This window comes from Rhinoderma darwinii, chromosome 3 (genome assembly GCF_050947455.1).
Source record: "Rhinoderma darwinii isolate aRhiDar2 chromosome 3, aRhiDar2.hap1, whole genome shotgun sequence".
In the NCBI taxonomy this organism is placed as follows: Eukaryota; Metazoa; Chordata; class Amphibia; order Anura; family Rhinodermatidae; genus Rhinoderma; species Rhinoderma darwinii.
This window is the reverse complement of record NC_134689.1, coordinates 353,160,053-353,173,955: the sequence shown is the minus strand read 5'-3', so window position 1 is coordinate 353,173,955 and position 13,903 is coordinate 353,160,053. Positions and strand designations below refer to the sequence as shown.

Here is a 13,903-nt window from a genome sequence, read left to right as displayed (position 1 = left end):
TAAAAACAAAAGCGTACTAGAAAATGTAAAGATCGCTGAATATATATTTTTTATTTTTAAATCCCATTTACCAACATACAGTAAGCGGCTGCAGCAAGTAGATCTCTCTAGGGTTAGATAGGGCTTCCTCTGATGCTCTGGTTCCCTTACGCACTATGAATATATACCGATCGGCTAAATGACTTTCTATGAAATTGGCTCGAGTATGTGTCTGACTGTATGAGAATAGGAAGTTAAAGTGAATGTATCCTCTATAATTAACCTTTTTTTTTTTTTTATTACCAATTGAAACCAGATTAAAAAAAGAAAAGCATATGTTTTTACTATCTGTTTTTATTTTTCTGAATGCCAATTTTTTTTTTATTTTCTGTACATGACTAAGGGGGCAGCCATCTTGCCTCAGCTGCTGTTAGACTCCTGAGAAGTGATCTCTACAGAACAGGAAACGTCAGTACACTGTGAGGCTCAGTGGCCAGAGTGAAAACTGCAAGAATTTTATATTTTTTTGGGGGGGGGGAGGTTTCAAATAATTACGAGAAAAGAAAACAAAAAAATGAAAAAATAAAAACAAAAAACATTTAAAAAAATTCTTAAAACAATGGTCCAAATTTACGAATATTATCTAAACGGCCCTGTGTAAACCGCTGATTCACTGCCGACAATGATGCAAACTGATGGGGACTGAATGATCGTAGTAATGATAGTTTGTCCGTATACAGTACAGCATCAGCCCGTGTAAAAAATAAATAAAAATGTTATGTTAATCAACTTGTTATATCGTCGATCGGCACTCGTTATAAGTAGAAATCTGCCCCTGTAAACCCACCTTTAGATTTAGACAGTGTAAACTTACACCAGGCATTTCGAAAATGCACCAAATTTATCAAAGTGGTGCATGCTGCATGATAAATTTGGCACATCGCTAGATATACTAGTCAACTTTCTCTTCCTTATACCACCTCTTTATTGCTTCGTTTCCACCTGTTTTTTTCCTCTCATTTTGCAGCACATTTTAAGCCACACCCTTTTCTGTTAGACCACTCCCCTTCCCAGCCAAGGCACGCCCTTTGTCACACGCGTGTGTCTGTATGTGTGCACCAAAAAAAAACACAAAACTTTTTATCCACAAATAGCGCCACTTTTATCCATGGGCTTTGACTGGTATTGCAGCTCATCCCTATTAAGTTGAATGAGACTGCGCAGTAATATTAGACACAGCCCATTGACAAGAGCAGCGCTGTTCCTCTAGGGGGGCAGACTGGTTTTCGCATATCATGCAACCCCTTTAAACTGAAATGTAGATGTTAGTCTAACTAGAATAGACCTTTCACCCAAGGTTGGCCTCCAGCTGATCATCTTCAATGGCAGGTCAAACGGACATGTTCATTTTTGGAGTAACCTCTTTATAGACACTAAGAAAGGATTCATTCACTGGATACGTGGTCATTAGTTCCATCCAGACTCCGTCTAAATGCAGGGAAAATGTCACATTTTACACACAAAGCAATTAAAACATGGCGGCTCTGTAATACAAGCGTTACACACATTCTAACTTCAAATGTACAATGACCCCAAAGTCCATCTATTTCCATTCACTATGCGGCTGAATACAATCCATTGTTGCCTGTGGTCAGCCGTTTCAGGGAGCGTGTAGGGTACTTCAATGAGACGACAGACAGAAAGCCCATAAAATATCTGCCCCCAACTGAATGCCCCATATTTTGCGGATTTACTTGCGGTTTCACAATACAAAAGGGTGAAATCCACTGCAGTTCCGCTGCAAAATCCACATGTAACTGTAAGCTGTGGACTTCAGGTTCAGCGTTTTGGTATACGGGGGACATGCAAGCTTAAAAAGGACCGGTCACATCTCCGGACCCATCTGCTTTAGTAAATACTTGAATTCCCCATTAAATAAACAATTCTGGAGAACCTTTTCTAAGGCCCCGTGCACACGGCCGTAATTTTGATCTGCAATTATGGACCATAATTGTGAATCAAAATACTGATTCACTCATTCCTATGGCCCACGGACACCTTCCCGTATATTTACAGCAAGGTGTCCGGGCCGTAGAAATGATCTGAAAAAAATGGGACATGTCCTATCTTTTGATTTTACGGACCGTGCTCCCATACTTTATAATTGAAGAACGGCCTGCTAACGTGGGTGACTGTCCGCGGCCGTCTGTGCCCGTAATCACTCACCTTAGAGGGTTACGGGGGCCTTAGAGCTTTGCTTTGTGCTGTCCCTCTGTTATTCCTCCTGGAAATAAATTACTAAAATGACAACTGGATGTTGCTATTCCTATTGCCAATGCTACGTGTTTCTACACAGTCTAGCACCGTTAGTATTCATTGGACAGAGTCAGACGATAGGGAAACGCACCTTAAATGGTAAAACCCAGTTGGCAATTTATACATTTTCAAGAGGAATAACAGAGGACTGGCACAAGACAGTTCTAAGAAAAGATTCTGCAGAATGTTAATTGCACAGGGAATGCAATTTACTAAAACAGACAAGTCAGGAGAGCCGGCTTCCTTTTTCCAACCCCCTACAAATGTTTTCACTGCTGCCACATAACCGAAGCTATAAAATCCTTACCTAAATCGGTGTCCCTGGGGTAATCATTTCACCGTTTTAATTTAAGGTAAATGCCCTATAAAGGGTCACATTGCACTACAATCCAGCCGGATTTGAGTATCCTAAAGTTATTACCTGGTGCCTACTACAATATCACCATACCCCCCTGTAAATATACACGGAATAGTAGCATCATTGACTAGTAGTATAAATATGGGCTAGCAGCATTCTAGCCATCAGGTAGTCACTTACTGTATGTAAATGCCATCAATGGGAAAATAAACCCCATACAAAAAAAGTAAACGTTTGCACCAAAAGAAATACAAAGTATATAAGCAATAACATTATTCTGTATCATTAGTGGAAACTGTATATACTGTAATGTCGGGTATGACTAAGACAAAAGGCTCATATTACATATCACTGGGGCTACGCACCGGCACGTGCACAGCAATGGCCAATCCTTTTGGGGGGGGGGGTCACATTAAAAACTCACAAGTAATTAAAACAAGGGGAAAGAACAAAAACGGGATAATCGTTCTATATCATGTGACAGCCACTCCGGCTGAACGTAGAAGCAAATGTGGTTGTCATGGGCAGCAGGGTTATAAAAGGATTGTCACTTCCACAAAGCCTGACCCACCCTACAACCCACTCCCAGATAAGCTGTATTTCAGCAGTAGGTTTTCACATATGTAACGTACGTTAGATCACGAGAACGCAGCTGGGTCTATTGTTTCGCACTTGTTTCCAGGAAAAAGGCAATAGTTCCTGTAGAGTTCTTAGTAACGTGACACATCAGGCAGGGAAGTATGAGGAAGGACGAAATTTAGAAGCCTTCATTCTAGGGCAATGTATACGTGCCCATGTATATGCCCATTTCACACACATACGGACGGACTACTACAATAATATAAAAAAAAAAAAAAAAAAAAAAAAAAAAAAAAAAAAAGAAGAGCATTAAAGGGAACATATCCTCTATAAGACGGTACCTGATCACTAGGAAGATCCACTACTGAGAACAAAGACAGTGCCCAGGAATACTGCCCCCAGCTCTGCCCAACCACCCACCGCTTGTGCCAGCAACACAGACAGCACACGCTAAAATAGAAGAAAAAAAATGCTTAAAAAAGATTTTTTTTTAAAAATAGTAATTGATCTGAGCGGACGGTAAATCGCCTAGAAGAGCGTGAATGATGTGGCCGGTGAGGTGTACGAGGCAGCTGACGTTCTCTCACCTTGATGGCAGGTCACTGCTCCGTAACCACATGTGTCTTCTGCGAGGATCGCTCCCTGTCTGCGATCCCTTCCAGCATGTCTGTGTCATTATACAATAGCACAGCATGCTTATGCAATGCAGCAGTCTTCCGGCACGTTAAATAAGAGCTCTACAGTCCTGGCTCACTAACAGCACTGCAGTCTAACTTGCTTCATCTAAGACTGCCACCTAGGGGTCATGGCTTGCAACAGCAGCGATCTCAACAGAATGGCATCTACCCAGGTTGCCTGCTTTTACGTAAATAAAACAATCATTATATAAAGAAAAGTTCTGCGACCTTCTAATATACTTTACGTTTTAATTCTTCCCCAATTTGAAGATCTCCGTTTACTTTCAGTAAATGGTTTACATCCAGAGGTTGGAAAACTGTACACACAACCCACTCACTGCTGAGAGTTTGCTGCAATTGTATTGAGTCTTGGCAATCCATTAGCTAAATAGATACATCAGCAACACAAATCTCGCACCTGTCCGAATAGTTTGCTACAATGTATCAGTGTAGGTACATTCATCATTTTGGAGACCTTTAGCTCAGTCGACTGCACTATTGATTCTGTCAAAAACAACGGAACCCTGTCACAACCGTGACAAACGGAAACCATTAGCAAAGTTTCCGTCACCATTGAGATCGATAGTGATGCAAACGGAAGCGAAGGCTTCCGTTTGCCTTTCTGTTGACGGGTTGACGTAAAGCTCAGACGGAACCGCTCAACGGAAAGACAACGCTGATGTGAACACAGCCTTATAAAGAACGGTGTCTGGACAGGGTTTCAGCCTATGGATGTAAACAATTGTTTCCACTCACTGACAGCTGGCTGGTCTTGAAAGGGTGAGGGATTGAAACACAACGTTTTTTACAAAGTTAGATACAAGTTCATTATAGAAATACGAATCTAAGTTAATGTTAAGACCATAGAGGACGGAACTAGTCACGAATGATAGAATTCTACAGATATACGTAAAGTGACACCAGTCCCCCAAGACTGCAGCGGTTATACCCCTGCTACATCACATAGGTAATTCTATATAAAGTTAAAGTGTAGCTAAAAGTTTAACAAACGTCTGATATGTAATAGTGACACGTCAGAAGATTTGATTGGTGGGGCTCCGAGCACTGAGATCCCCACTAATTGCTCAAACGAAGCAGCTGAAGCGCTCGTATGAGAAAGTCTATGAGCCGGTACTCCGATAAATCGGATTTCCGGAAAAAGCAGAACGGAAATGAAGTGGCTGAGAGCTCACACGAGCGCTTCAGCTGCTTCGTTCTAGCGATAGGTGAGGGTCTCAACCAACCAATAAGTCACTAAGAGATTGTGAATAGACATCTCGTGGAATGTCTATTCACAGTCTAAACACTTCAGTATTGTTAAAGAGACTCTGTCACCACATTATAAGTGCCCTGTCTCCTACATAAGACGATGGGCGCTGTAATGTAGGTGACAGTAATGCTTTTTATTTTAAAAAAAACGATCTTTTTTCACAACGCTACGAGCGATTTTGGTTTATGCTAATGAGCTTTCTTAATGCCCAAGTGGGCGTACTTTTACTTTCGACCAAGTAGGCGTTGTACAGAGGAGTGTATGACGCTGACCAATCGGCATCATGCACTTCTCTCCATTCATTTACACTGCACTAGCGATATAGATATATCGCTATGTGCAGCCTCATACACAAGCCCTAACATTACTAGTGTCCTGATAATGAATATACATGAAATCCAGCCTGGACGTCATGTGTACTCAGAATCCTGACACTTCTGAATCTTTTTATGTGAGATTCCGCCAAGTGAAACCAAATCTCGCGAGTTCACGGATCTAAACGAGATTTCGTTTCACTTGCCGGAATCTCACAAAAAAAAAAAAAAAAAAAAAAAAAAAAAGAGTCAGAAGTGTCAGGATTCTGAGTACACATGACGTCCAGGCTGGATTTCATGTGTATTCATTATCAGGACACTGTAGTAATGTTAGGGTTTGTGTATGAGGCTGCACATAGCGATATATCTATATCGCTAGTGCAGTGTAAATGAATGGAGAGGAGTGCATGATGCTGATTGGTCAGCGTCATACACTCCTCTGTACAACGCCCACTTGGTCGAAAGTAAAAGTACGCCCACTTGGGCATTAAGAAAGCTCATTAGCATAAACTTAAATCGCTCCTAATGTTGTGAAAATAGATAGTTTTTTTAAATAAAAAGCATTACTGTCACCTACATTACAGCGCCCATCTCCTTATGTAGGAGATAGGGCACTTATAATGTGGTGACAGAGCCTCTTTAACAGTAGGACAATAAGAGCCATATAACTTGGTAATCATTTGAATAGGCTTTTTCTATTTTTCAAATTTTGTGTTTAACTTTGATTTGGCCATAAATTCGTTTAGAACATCTTTTTCAATTTCTATTTCTCTTAATACTTTATTTGTATTTTATCTGAGGAAGAGGCCGGTCCGGCCCCGAAACGCATAGTTTTATATTACAATAAACCACTGAAATTAAAATCGATTCTTGACACATTGTCATATTATCAATATTGTTTATCCTGTTGTGCCAGAAAAAAAGGGGATTCAAAATTTTACTTGTTTTTAACTTCTCCATTCTAATATTCTGGACGGAATCGGCAGTTTAGGATCCAGGCTGCAACTGTGCCTAACCATTACTCTCAAGAGTGTTTTGGTACCACATCTATTTGGATGTTGTGTTTCTAGCACAACTGGACCACATAGCTGTAGCAGAAGCCGAACAAAGCAACATTTTTAATTAAGTCCAATTAGAAAACGTAGGGATTTTTTTAGCACAAAATATGATTAACAACATAAGATTGGTTTCAAAAGCTCCTTCGCCTTTAAAAAAAAATACTACATTTAAAACGGATACACGGTGTTATGACTAGTGCTGGACGAGAGGGGGCGGTGCATGACACAGGGATTTAACTGAATGCAATATAACTATTCCCAGTAAAACAATCGGTCAGGCCTCCTATCCGCTCTTATTTAAGGGCAGCATAGGATAGAGGAGCAGACGCTGAGCTCGGGGATATGTAGCTTTCTATCATTTAACACTGAATTTTCATGTCGAAAAGCAGTTTAAAAGCTGCCAGGACTCATAGAAAAAGCCTGTGAGTCCTGCTTCTCCCGCCCACACAGTGATTGACAGGTGTTCCTGTGTGAGCTGGCATACGGGGACAGCAGGAGAAGCAGGACTCACAGGATTACACAATTGTCAGGATGGCTTCACCGTCTCCTCAAACATCATCCAGAAAACCCTGGCCTTACAATTTCAGCAGAGACTAGTAAGTTTGTACTAGAATACACAGGGAACATTGATAATTCATTTCAAGTAGACAGAAAGATTCCTAAAAATAGACGGTGCATTAGTTATCAGCCACCTGAGGCCGTCGGAGTAAATGAACTCTGGAGAACTGCCAAAGCATCTGAACTAGAAAGCGATTACACTTCATAGAATACAGAATCCACAAAGGAATCTACCAGAAATCCAGCGCCTGCACTGCTTGCAATGAGCATACCTAGAGGAATATGGCTGCTTAAATGAAGTTGTCAATTGCGCAAATTGGGCGCAATGACTACAAAGGGGGGGCGGTGTTTAATGACTGCCCAACAGGCTGCTCTAGCAAGTTTTTCACATATAGGGGGAGATTTACTAATAAAAACGTGACAAAATCTGGGATCAAGTTGACACAGGATTCTGTCGCATATGACGTGCGCCAAATTTGTAAAGTGTTTTAGACACTTTTTGCACTTTATACGGCCAGGTCGCGTGGCTTAGTAGGAAATGTGGTGTGACCGAGTGGTAAGGGGCATGCGTCAAACTGGTCTAAAGTAAGCCGACCAGGAGGTGGTATAAAGTTAGACAGAAGTATCTGAAGATGCGCCAAATTTATCATCTAGCATGAGCCACTGTGATAAATTTGGCGCAACTAGTCTAATTCCAAGCTATCTAAATTTAAAGTGGTTTCCGGGTTCAGAAAATTAATGTTATTTTTTATAGAATTTAAAAAAAGTTATATCATTTTCCAATATTCTTTCTGTATTAATTCATCACGGTTTTCAAGATCTCTGCTTGTTGTTGTTCAGTAGGAAATCAATGGTGATGGAAACCTCTGGTTTCTGTTTGTCCCTTTCAGGGCCCCGTTCTGAGGGAAAGCTCCAACGGAACGTCAGAACGGGACCCCAACGCAGATGTGAACGAAGCCTAACAGGCCAAGAAAGACATCAAATTTATCATACAGCATGAACTACTGTAAGAAATTTGACGAATCTCCTGACTGCCTGGTCTAAGTTTACACTGTCTGAATCTTACACAGTATAAGTAAATCTGCCCCATAGAGTGCATCACACGTTGCCACATTGGCGAGACCTTCATTTATTTGCTCACCCATTCTTATACTGGGTGGGTGTTGTCAAGGAACACATCAACTAGGAAGCACCACGGCAAAGATTGTGAAATAAAATCATGAAAAACATTGGGTGTGCCCACTAAAATACCTAGAAACCATTATTCAAGAGCACGTGCCCTGAAGCCCATGCCTTACACCCTGACTACGGGTACAGAAAAATCACATGTACTAGTAGCAGGCGGCAAAAAGGCGATCATGTCTTTTAGTGCACTTTCCAATGTTGCTGTCTGCCTCAATTAAGCCAGTAGGGGGAGCTAAAAAACGACACCCAATAAGGCATGCCGCATTTTTTTCACAAATTTCATTGGCATTTATATACATCTTAATGCTGTTGTTTTTAGCGTGACGCAAAGTCTGAACCCAGCCTTACACAGCCATTATCAGCTCTGCCTACAAGTACCAGCACACCCAGCTTCCAGTGAACGAAGGCTTAATATTGCATTTGGTCATCCAACCCAAAAAAATAACCTATGCTTTGTTATATTGGTTTGGGTAAAAAAAAATTGCTGTTATGTTGGACAAAGTTTTTATAAACTTCTCACAGTCCCGATATTATTGTAAAATCAGTCACAAATGAATTGCAGCATTAAACGGAAGAGTGACACCAGCTAGTACGAACAACCACCACGTAGTAAGGCCAGGATCATACTCTGCTTGTTAGTTTATCGCAGCATATAAACCTAAACACCGGGAGGACAGAAGTATTGGCACTGGATCACCAGGCAAAGAATAGATGACTGATTGTTTTTTACTTTTTTTTTTTTTATTATTATTTCAGGACAGTTGCAACGGTTTGTAAAAACACCAGAGAACGCCTCTAAGTACTCGCCTTAATACGGTCTTCCTGTTCGCTTTAGCGGTTCTGAGACTGCAGGCACCCCAAGTCAGGGACGATTTAACAATAGGGCAAACAGTGCACCTACACCGGGGCCTCTCTTGGCGGCACCATTTTCAACTGTGTTTGCGTCCTTTAGACGCAGACACAGTTGAAAACTTGTAATGGGCGTTTGGGGGCGGACACCCAAAGAAAGGGGGGAGCACGGCATTGTTGTGTGCCTTCCCCGGTGTAAGGGCAGGGTTGCGTGGCAGATTGGGAGACCATGTGATAAGTACAGGACACACAGGAACTCACGACCATCAGTGCAGCCCGATCACTGGGAACAAAGACAATATTTACCCTCAGCGCTCCAGTCTGTTCAGGCGGGGGGGGGGGGGGCACTCAAAACTTTTGCACCAAACCCACCAAAATGCGCCCAGTAGTGAACTTCCTTCTCTGGTCTTCACTGACACAGGGGAGGTTATCGTTATCAGATATCATGGTCATAAACTGAAGTACATGTATGAACATGGATCTCTCTCAACCAGAACATCATATAGGCATAGCTACCTGAGAAACCGGAGAGAATCCAACATCTCTACTCATCCTGATCTACCTAGTGCATGAATAGAATGCCGGAACAACACTGAGGATGTTCACAGGCAGAACGGCAGAGGAGAGAAGCCAAGGAGATGTAACCTCGCACAATAATGGGGATTTATACGGCACCTAGACCGCAAAAATAATCTGTAATTGCGGACCGGACCCATTCAGTTCTATTGGCCGTGGACAGCTTTCCGTATCGCTACGGATAGGTGTCCATGCGGTAGAACTGTACCGCAAAAGATAGAACACATTCTATCTTTTGTGTTTAACAGGCCGTGCGCCCATCCTTTCTATGGAAGAACGTGCCGAAAACGCGGGCTGCGGCCGTCGGTGGCCAGGCGTGACCGGAATCGCGGGCCGTGATTACGGGCATGACCATGTGCATGAGGCCTCATAGTATGTAGAAAGCTGAATGACAGCCCCGAGGTTACTGTAATGGCTGCCATTAGTGTTGTCAACCAGCAATTATTACCTGTGTAGGAGATCAAGATAACTTACTATTGGCGGATAGATTAGCAAAAGAACAAAACCCATTGACTTCTATTTCCAGATTTCGTTTCTTATTTTATGGAGAATAGCCTTCATTGAAACATTACAGCACGTCCTCCGGAAGTATTCAGAACATAGTTTCTAATGCAATGTGACCATGTTTTGTTTCGTTGGGCTCATCATACAGAAAATGGAAACGGATACAAGGACTTAATGTTGCAAAAATATCTGCTTGTCTACAGGAACTCAGAACCCGCCATAGGCACAGTATCTGAAGAGCTGAAGTATACACCTTGAGCAGTGAATACAGTCAATGGGTTAAATACGAGCTGCACCCTAGCAATAACTCATAACATCATTACGGCAACCACATAAAAGGCGCGCTCATCTGATAATCCCATTAAACACTATGTTCACTATTTAATCCCAGCCTCTGACGAAAGCTTGCCTGGGACAAGTGTGGTTTCTGCTGCCTCTGGCCTGCGGTTGTTGTTTAACTGCTTTAGAACGGCACAAGTTGCCACAAGATGTTAGATCATTATAAAATCCTTTATTCACCGAAACGGTTGTCACAGTGTCACTGCAGACCGCTGCACAGCCTCTGTGCGCCGGGATTACATACAAATGGGACTACTCCAGTCTTCAATGCAAAATGCTACACTGAAAACCGAGCCCCAGAAAAAAACAAAAAACAGCATATATGAGTCATGTGAACCCCTGGGAAAAAATAAATAAAATGTCACTTGACTATTTATATAGCTGTATGAATGAAGCCCAAGTCGTTGCATTATCCCTTTAAATTATTTCTGTACCAGTGAAAGCTAGGGGACTACAAATATGGCTCCATTAAGTCTCTAACAGGAGTTGTCGCCGACTTATCCTAGACTCCTCAAAGACAAAACTGCCCAGTTAAAAAGGGGTTATCTCAAAGACAACCCTTATTCAGGTTTCCTTTTAAAAGGCACGTCATTGGGGGGGTCCTCCCGTTCGGGTCGCCCACTTTGAGCCAGAAGGGACCCGCATTACAAGAACAGCTGGCATTCCCCAGCGATAACAGCTTGTCACCGGTGGTTAGAGAACCTGGACCCATGCTGGCTTCTAACTAAAAAAAAAAAAAAAAAAAAAAAAGGAGACCGGAGACCATTCCTTTTGGCCAGGATCACACACACACAGTTTTGATTCAGTTTTTGGCTGTTATTTGAGCCAAAGTCAGAAGTGGATCCAATAGGTGTAAAGAATAGAGTACTGCATCTCCTTTCTTTTGCGTTTGGCTAAAAAAAAAAAAAAAACGGAGCAAAAACCACATCAAAACGTTGTGTCTGCGTAACCAGGAAGATTTACCACTGTAGAGCCTAGGAGATCTGGATGACAAACCCTGCATGGAAGCAATATCCGTTGTCACCCGGCTTTTAGAGTCTACTCACCCCGTTTGCAGTGCACGTTGGACGTATACGTTAGGAGGATTTCCCGATGTATACTTCCAATGGATGCCAATGTATATGCCTCTGTGTGAAATAGTGAAGCAGACTATGTTATTCTATAGAGTTCAAAAAAGGGTACACTGCCATAAACCAGCTCGACGGGGGACAAAAAGCTTAGTCAAGTGGACTCTGCAAACGCCTTACAGAACCAGATAGTGATGGAACAACTCAACCCTCATACAGACATACGAATGAAAGTCTGCATAGACGAATGGATATTTTATCATTAAAAAACACAAAAAGGGGGACATTCACTTTAAACGGTCCGAAACCTTTCAACAAACTTTGTATAAATTAATAAACAATCTTTGTAATATATCTTAGAGAAGAATCAAGCTCCTCTCCTTCCTAACGGTTTACTCATTCTGAATTTGCTGCTAAAGGGAGCATCCAGGTCTGTCTTTATATACTTCTTTTGTGTAGGTTCCGTTTCTGGTTGTGGCTAGAAAAAAAAAAACCCAAAAAAAAAAAACCCAGTACAAATCACATAAAAGACAATGGTGAGTATGCAGGACAATAATATGGTCGAAAAAAGGAGGGAAAGTAATTTTCCACAGACCACCAGACAAACTAATAGGGGTAAAATGACTGGATGCAACAAGACAGAACAAACAAAGCAGTAAAGTACAAGAGAAATAACCTGGCATTCCTGAGTAAGGAAATGGGAGGACCAATGTTAAAATGGCAAGTGCCCATGCATACCCACCCAACCCGCGTTTCGCTTGGAAAAGCTGTGTCTCGGGAGCAAGAGACAGTGACATTGAGAGGCAGAGAGACACACAGACGCTGCTGCAGCTTGCTAGTAAGGACATGTTCACACGCAGTGACCAAAAACGTCTGAAAATACGGAGCTGTTTTTAGGCGAAAACAGCTCCTGATTTTCAGACGTTTTTGTAGCAACTCGCGTTTTTCGCGGCGTATTTTCCGGACGTTATTGGAGCTGTTTTTCAATGTAGTCAATGAAAAACTGCTCCAAAAACATCCCAAGAAGTGACATGCACTTTTTTCGCGGGCGTCTTTTTACACGCCGTATTTTGACAGCGACACCTCGTGGGAACAGAACACAGTAAAACCTATTGCAAGCAATGGGCAGATGTTTGTAGGCGTATTAGGGGCGTTTTTTCAGGCGTAATTCGAGGTGTAAAACACCTAATTATGCCTGAAAAAATGCCCCTAATACGCCTACAAACATCTGCCCATTGCTTGCAGATTTGGGTTTTACAATGTTCTGTTCCCACGAGGTGTAATTTTACGCGTCACTGTCAAAATGTGGTGCGTAAAAAGACGCCCGCGAAAAAGAAGTGCATGTCTCTTCTTGGGACATTTTTGGAGCCGTTTGTCATTGACTTCATTGCAAAAAAAAGCTCCAATAACGGCCATAAAATATGCCGCGAAAAACGAGAGTTGCTACAAAAACCTTATTTTCAGATGTTTTTGGTCACTGCGCGTGAACATACCCCAAGTGTTATATCTAACCCCAGCGCTGGATTTACAGCTATATTGCTCATTACTGCTGTATGATGTCCTCCATGTTGCTGCTGCTTCTGAGGGTGTGCTACAAAAACACAAGAGTGTGCAGTGAATAGAAGACATGATAGTAGCTAGGCTCCACCCACCAGCTAAAAAATGCAGGATACAAGTCATATAATGACCATAAATAGTGTAAGGCTGGGTTCACACGACCTATTTTCAGACGTAAACGAGGCGTATTATGCCTCGTTTTACGTCTGAAAATAGGGCTACAATACGTCGGCAAACATCTGCCCATTCATTTGAATGGGTTTGCCGACGTACTGTGCAGACAACCTGTCATTTACGCGTCGTCGTTTGACAGCTGTCAAACGACGACGCGTAAAAATACAGCCTCGTCAAAAGAAGTGCAGGACACTTATATACATTATATGCAGGACACTTCTTTCAGACGTAATTTGAGCCGTTCTTCATTGAACACAATGAAGCACAGCTCAAAATTTACGGCTGTCAGAGAAGCCTCGCAAAATGCGAGGAGGAGGAATTACGGCTGAAACGAGGCAGCTGTTTTCTCCTGAAAACAGTCCGTCATTTCAGCCGTGTGCACATACCCTTATTCCCCATGTACAGACATATGACCGCTTATTCTGAAAAGGTTAGATACGCTTTAACCATTGTCTACTTCTAAGCATTTTAAGTTTGTATAGCCACATTTCACTGGCTCTACACAAAGAAAAAAATAAAATACATACATATATATACCGTATT

The 13,903-nt window shown here is 42.0% G+C and overlaps 1 protein-coding gene across 3 annotated transcripts in view; it reads right to left on the bottom strand.

Annotated features, from left to right (window-relative positions):
- Positions 1-13,903, bottom strand: part of SLC23A2 (solute carrier family 23 member 2) — a 121,288-nt gene that overhangs the window by 89,817 nt on the left and 17,568 nt on the right. Inside the window, exon 1 of one of the 3 annotated variants that reach the window (XM_075858540.1) lies at positions 3,820-3,985. The exons of the other annotated variants lie outside the window; for them this stretch is intronic. The gene's annotated coding sequence lies outside the window, so the exon portion shown is untranslated. Of the gene's footprint in view, positions 1-3,819; positions 3,986-13,903 lie in introns of those variants that run through there. 3 annotated transcript variants of the gene reach the window in all.